The sequence below is a fragment of the Phoca vitulina genome, unplaced genomic scaffold (assembly GCF_004348235.1).
Source record: "Phoca vitulina isolate PV1807 unplaced genomic scaffold, GSC_HSeal_1.0 scaffold32, whole genome shotgun sequence".
Classification (NCBI taxonomy): Eukaryota; Metazoa; Chordata; class Mammalia; order Carnivora; family Phocidae; genus Phoca; species Phoca vitulina.
In genome coordinates, this window is record NW_022589735.1 from 1,521,393 (window position 1) to 1,529,028 (window position 7,636).

Sequence of the window (7,636 nt, forward strand, 5' to 3'; positions counted from 1 at the left end):
AAAGAAAGAAAGAAAGAAAGAAAGAAAGAAAGAAAGAAAGAAAGAAAAAGAAAGAAAGAAAGAAAGAAAGGAAAGAAAGAAAGAAAGAAAGAAAGAAAGAAAGAAAGAAAGAAAGAAAAAGAAAACAACTGAAAAGGATGGAGGAGATAATAGGTTTTTTCCTCACTAAATACACACCAGCTGATAACAGTACCCTCTGTGTCTGTGGAGAGAGAGAGAGCACCTCCAGCACCTGCCCTCCATCCACCCTCCCCATCACATCACCCTGCGCGGGAGGTGGGGGCTCACTCCCCAGCAGCTTCTCATCCCTTTTTTCCTTCAACAAGTGTTCTTACTAAGAACCTACTTCAGGTCAGAAACTGGTCAAAGGCTGTGAACAAGGCAATAAGCACATAAGTGAGTTAATAAGCCCATTGTAGATAGTGGCAAAATAAAACGGGCGTAACGGGATGGGGTGTTGTCATCCGTGCAATGGCGATATTAACCTGACTGTCCTCACTGGGTTGCTGTGAGGATTAGCGGAATTAATCCATGGAAACACTTAGCACAGTACCTGGCACAGAGTGAGTTCTCGTTGGTGTTATCCGTCCTTCTTCCTTCCTTCCTTCCTTCCTTCCTTCCTTCCTTCCTTCCTTCCTTCCTTCCTTCCTTCCTTCCTTCTTTCCTTCCTTCCTTCCTTCCATCCTCCTTCTACTTTGCCTAAAGCTCTCCCTTTCTTCCTGTGTCTTCCTCTCTCATTCATCCCCCTCTTTCCAGATCTCTCATCTTCCTCTCTCCCTTTCTCCTTTCTCTCCTTTCCACCCTCCCTTCATAAGGCAATAGCCTTGCTCTTTCCTCCCTAAATTGAAGGGCAGTGTTGTAGTAAAACAAATCGCTGTCAACAAAGTACATTTCCACTGCATTCATCCCCATGCAGAGAAGATTTATCAGGGTCTCTCACCCTGCACTGTTATGTAAATGTGGTAATCCAGTGGAAATATGATGTCTGAGGAGTCTGAGGATAAAGACACCATAAAAACTATCAATTACCCACTGGAGCTTGGGTTTGGTTAACTCACTCACTGCCTTGCCTGTCTTCTGCCTTTCCTCTCTGGGGGAAAACTTGACAGGTGGTGACAGCTTATAAAAAGATGCTTTCTTCCTCCTTGGGTCCTAGGAGGTCATCTGGAGGATCAAATGTTTGTAAAGTGCCTGAGAAATTTTAAAGTGCTACATAATTCAAGGGTATTATTATTTCTATTGTCATGTGGGCCATCTCTGTGCCTCTTCCGTGTGACAGATGTCTGCTCTCTCTGCAAGCCTGGGCTGACCCCACGCTTGGGTTTCTGTAATCTCCTTCTGCCGCCTGAACCTATAAGCAATGCTCCTTCTTTTCGCTCTTTCTAGGTACCCCCTGGTACCCCAGAATCACATTGATGTTTGCCCTGAGTTTAATAGGAAGTTAAGCTCTCAAAAGGGATGAAAATCCTCTGAGTAGCCCACCACAGGAGTAAAGAGTGGGGCAGGTCTGCAAGAGCCATGGGCAGCTAGGAGGGAGGCTAGGGTGAAAGCCCTCAGCCCCCCAGACCTCAGGGCAGCTGTACTGAGAGCTCAGGGGTGCATACGCTGCCCTAGATGACACAGAGGCTGTGCTAGGAGAGGCCTGCCCTGTCCTCCATCCCCAAAGAGGCAGGCAGAAGAGGCTGGTGGTTCAGATCCTAATATCTGAGTCCTGGGTTTGATCCCCATTCTGCTACTTTCCAAATTATTTCTCTCTTACTTTTCTCATTTGCCAAATGGCAGTGATAATAGCATCTTTTCATCTAGTTGTTGTGAGGAATAAATGAAACAAAGCTTGTGAAGCACTTAGCATGTAATAAAATAATTTTGTTGTTGTTTTAAGTGTTGCTTAGAATGCTTTCTATATCATAGGCCCTGTTCCTCAAAGGCCTGGCCATGGGGATACAGACCTTGCCTGGCTACCTCCCCCAGGAAAGGGTCCCTAGGTCTGGGTTGTGCCTGCTTCTCTTGGAAACTCAGCAGCCCCGTGAGGGCTGGAGTTGAGGGACCGGAAGAGGCAATAGAAAGGCAAGAAGCGTTTTGGGGGAGGTGGGTGTTTCTTACCCAGAAATGTCAGGAGTCAGAGCTGGAAGTGGGGGAGGTGGCGGGGGTGGGGGGAGGAGGGAAAAAGATAGGATGTCTCTAAGCTGCCAGAATCCGGATGGGGATGCAACTCTGGGGTTCTGGCACTTCCTGCCACCCCCAGTCTTGGGAATGAGTCATTAGAGGGAGGAGTGATGGAGGTGTCACGCTCTGCCCACAGATCATCGGGCTGTTGCCCAAAAGAGGGCTGATGGGAGGGAAAAGGAGAAAATCTTGAGGCTTAAGGGTGGAGAGGAGCTAGGAATAAGGGGAGAGAGGAGGAGCTTCTAAGGTTCAGCTCACCTATTGGCAGCCCAGGGAGGCAGGCCCTAGCCTCCACCTCCCGTACCAGCTTCACTGCCCATCCTGGCCACGAATAATAAATCCACAACTGCTCTTTTGACCTCCGCCTCTGTGTTGGGCTGGCTCTCTCCAGTTTTCTCACAGTGGGGTGCTTCACATCCTTTTGCTAACCTACAGTGGGGAAGGGGACAGGGGATCCATTTGTCCCTTTTCCATCTGGCCAACTCTTGAAGTCTCCTCCCCCTTAAAGGCCTTTGCCTCTGACCCTGAGCAACCCGTCTATAACTGTGTCATAGCAACTGGCTCATTTCATTGGGATTATGTTTCTTCAGGAATGCCTGATCCCTTAGCCTTCCAGCTCCTCAATGTCAGGGACTTCTTTATGTCTCTAGAGCCCAGCCAAAGGTTAGACATCAATGTATGGATATGGCCTTGGCCCACAAATACTATATTTTCTCCTTCTTTAGCTCTCTAGTTACTGCTATTCCCAACTCTTTATATTTTCTATTTACTGAGCACTTACTATGTGGCAGGTATTTTTACACGTTAATTTATTTAATCCTCACAATGATCTGCCGTAGATGAGAAAACTTTTACAGATGAGAAAACTGAGCTCAGTGAAATTAAGTAACTTGTCCAAGGTCACAGAGTCTCAGGTGTCAGAGCTGAAATTTGCCAGCAAAGCTTTCAGATTTGTTTGTTTGTTTGTTTTGAGAGTCTTTTTTTTTAAAGGTTTTATTTATTTATTCATGAGAGACAGAGAGAGAGAGGCAGAGGGAGAAACAGGCTCCCCGCAGAGCAGCGAACCTAGGGAGCCTGATGCGGGACTCAGTCCCAGGATCCTGGGATCATGACCTGAGTTGAACACAGACACTTAACTGACTGAGCCACCCAGGCGCCGTTTTGAGAGACTTTTTATAATTTTTTTAAAATACAAAAATGAGGGGGCGCCTGGGTGGCTCAGTCAGTTAAGCATCTGGCTTTGGCTCAGGTCATGATCCCAGAGTCCTGGGATAGAGTCTCGCCTGGGGTTCCTTGCTCAGCGGAGAGCCTGTTTCTCCCTCTAACTGCTGTTCCCCCTTCTTATATGCTCTCTTTCTTCCTCACTCTCTGACAAATAAATAAATAAAATCTCAAAAAAAAAAAGAAAATACAAAAATGAGACCTCTTAGTTGTAATAATTTCATACAGAATTTTTAAATTTTAGTTAATTTTTTCAGATATCTTTTTTAAATTTAAATTTAATTAATATATAGTGTATTATTAGTTTCAGAGGTAGAGTTTAGTGATTCATCAGTTGCATGTAACACTCAATGCTCATTACATCAAGTGCCCTTCTTAATGCCCATCACCCAGTTAGCCCATCCCTCCACCCACCTCCCCTCCTCAGTTTGTTTTCTATAGTTAAGAGTCTCTTATGGTTTGTCTCCCTCTCTGATTTCATCAGATTTTAGTTGATTTTTGAGTTTCCTGTTGCTTTATTGAGATGTAATTTACATACTATACAATTTACCCATTTAAGGTGCACAATTCAATGGTTTTTGGTATATTTTATAGAGTTGTGCAACCGTTACCACAATTAATCCTAGAACATTTTCATCCCTGGAAAAAGAAACCCCATACCCATTTGGAGTCACTATCCATATCCTCTCAACATCCTCAGCCCTAGGCAACCATAAGTCTACTTTTTGTCTCTCTAGATTTGCTTACTTTGGAGATTCCCTATGAATGGAATCACACAATATGTGGCCTTTGTGACTGACTTCTTTCACTTAGCATAATGTTAAGTTTCATCCATGTTGTAGCATTTATCAGTACTTCATTTTTTTCATTGCCAAATAGTATTCCATTAACATTAATGAAATGGAATAGTAGTATTCCATTGTGTGGATATTGTATGGAAATACCATGCAATACCATGTTGTATGATCCATTTATCAATTGATGGAAATTTGGATTGCTTCCCCTTTATGGCTGTTATGAATAATGTTGCTATGAACGTTCATGTACAAATTTTTGTATGAACACCTGTTTTCAGTTCCCTTGGGTATGTATCTAGGAGTGGAATTGCTGGACCATATGGTAACTCTATGTTCAACCATTTGAGGAAATGCCAGACTGTTTTCCAAAGCAGATGTAGCATATTACAATCCCACCAGAGGTGCATCAGGGTTCCAATTTCTCCACATCCATCTGACATTTGTTGTTATCTTTTTTATTATAGCCATCCTAGTGGTGTGAAGTAGTATCTCATTGTGGTTTTGTTTTTCATTTCTCTGATGACTAATGATGTTGAACATCTTTTTTTGTGCTTGTTGCCTATCTTCTTTAGTGAAATATCTATTCAGATCCTTTGCCCTTTTGAAAATTGGGTTTTTTGTCTTTTTGTTAGTGAGTTGTGGAGTTCTTTATTTTTTTAAAAGATTTTATTTTATTTATTTGAGAGAGAGAGAGAGAGCAGGAACAGGGGAGAGGAGCAGACAGAGAGGGAGAAGACTCCCCACTGAGCAGGGAGCCCAACATGGGCCTTGGTCCCAGGATCCAGAGATAATGACCTGAGCCCAAGGCAGACGCTTAACTGACTGAGGCACCCAGGAGCCCTTTGGAGTTCTTTATATATTCCAGATTTAAGTTCCTTATCTGATACATAATTCTTAGATATATATTTTCTCCCATTCTGTGTTTTATCTCCCACTTTCTTGATGGAATCCTTTGAAGCACAAAAATTTTTAATTTTGATGAAGTCCAGCTTAGTTTTTTCTGTCACTTGTACTTTTGTTGTCATACCTAAGATGGCTTTCCCTAACCCAAAGTCAGAAAGATTTACTTCTAATTTTTTTCTGAGAGTTTTATAGTTTTAGCTTTGTAAGTCTATGATCCATTTTTTATATGGTGTGAAGAAAGGGGTCCAAGTTCATTCTTTTACATGTGGATATCTAGTTGTCCCAGCATCATTTGTTAAAAAAACTATCTTTTCACCATCAAATTGACTTGACATAAAATCAGCTGACTATAAATGTGAGGGTTTACTCTGAACTCTCAAGTCTATTCCATTGGTCTACATGTCTTTCCTTTTACCAGGACCACACTATCTTGATTATTATAGATTTGTTTAAGGTTTCAATTCAGAAAAGTGTGGATCTTCCCAATGTTGTTCTCTTTTTTCAGGATTGTTGTGGGTATTCTGGGTCGCTTGCATTTCTATGTGATTCTTAGGATCAGTTGTAAATTTCTACAAGGAACCCAGCCGGGATTTTGATAGGGATCGTGTTGAACCTCTACATCAATTTGGAGAGAAAGCCTATGGAATACCTAGTTGGAATACCATACCATCTATCATTTACAATCCAAAAGGAGACAGGAAAATCATTGAAGAGGAGAAAGAGAGAGAAAGAGAGAGGGAGAGTGGGAGAGAAAAAGTGAGGGAGAGGGAGGGAGAGAGAAAGAGGGAAGGAGGAAGAGAATTAAAGAAGAGGAGTGGTCATCCATATGGAACAAGTAGAAATGAATCCATATGTGAGGAGGCCCCAGGCCAATCAAGAGGCAGAATCTTGGGAACACTGAATTCTTCATCACCAGACACATCTTCCGTTAACCCAATTTCAGTTCATATGTTGGTAAATAGTACAGCTTCTTCCTTCCCCAAATCATTTTTTCCCCCTAAGATCTCTTCCATATAACTGGAAGTTATGAGGATGCCTTATATGCCTTCATTTGTGGGATTTAATGGAAGTTCCTGTTGAAAAACCCCAAGTGTCTAATGGAAAGAAATGAATCTCATCCCTACCGCCTTTTCTGCAGTAAGAAGTGCTACAGCCCATTCTTGGTGAGTATTAGGGAAATTAGCCTGCCCTGGGACCTCATTTCTGGGGAGACTGGTGTATGGAAGGTATGCCTGGGTCTCCATGGGTGCTTTGGGGCATGCAGGGTGGGGAATGGGGTTGTAACTCTCTTATAGCCTCATCATCTGGTGAACTTAGCTGGGCCCAAAGTGTCTTGCTACAATCTGTACCTTCTTCTTCTTCTTCTTCTTTTTTTATTTTTTATTTTATTTTATTTTATTTTTTTTAAAGATTTATTTATTTATTTGAGAGAGCGAGAATGAGAGAGAGTACATGAGAGGGGGGAGGGTCAGAGGGAGAAGCAGGCTCCTCGCTGAGCAGGGAGCCCGATGCGGGGCTCGATCCCGGGACTCCAGGATCATGACCTGAGCCGAAGGCAGTTGCTTAACCAACTGAGCCACCCAGGCGCCCTTCTTCTTCTTTTTTTAAATAATTTGTTTATTTTTATTAACATATAATGTATTATTTGTTTCAGGGGTACAGGTCTATGATTCATCCGTCTTACACAATTCACAGCGCTCACCATAGCACATACCCTCCAATCCTATCTTCTGTATCTCAACCAGACCATCCTTCTTACTAAGAGCTGGTGAGGGAGTGAGGATATGGGAGGTGGGGATACAGACTAGAGAAGTGAGCTTAATTCCCTCCTAGTGGGTGGAGAAGGGATGATTGAAATTGCTCATTTAGCAAACGATTTAGCCTGCTGTAGAAAATCCTATTAAATCGCAATTCTTATCTCAGTCCGTGGCTCCTGGGAAGAGCAGCTCTGGGCTTTGTGAAGACCTGGGCACAGTCTTTTCTGAATCCAGCCAACCAATCATCAACACTAAGAAGCTAAAATCCAGAGGCAGGGAAACTTCACCAGGTTTCCCTGTCTCTTCCCACCCCTTCACCCTAGTTGCTGCTATCATCCATCAATTATCTGGTTAGTTGAGGCTTTTCTCTGCCCTTTGCAATATAAATAGCAAGCATTTTATGGGTCCCCATTAAGCAATGTGATCAGCATCAATTACCTAATGAGACTCTGGAAAGTCGTGATTTAAAATCCTGTCCTCAATTGTGACTCGGCTTTGTATGCAGCCAATGTGATAATTGCAGTGACATCCAAACTAATGGCACTCCAGATGTGGGGCCTCTGCTCTCAGCCTGGGTTTGGCCCTGGGGAAAATTTGCCCTGTGCCGAAGGTGCTGATCTCTTTACTTTATTCTGAAAGGGAGAGTTTTATTTGTCCTACCAGGGCTCAGGGAGTGATGGCACAGATCAGGGCACAGCTCTGCCCTATGGTTTCAGGGCCTCTGGGCACGAAGACTAGAGGAAAGTGCAAGGACACAGCTCCCGAGGGTGGGCAGTTTTGTCTGTTTTGTTC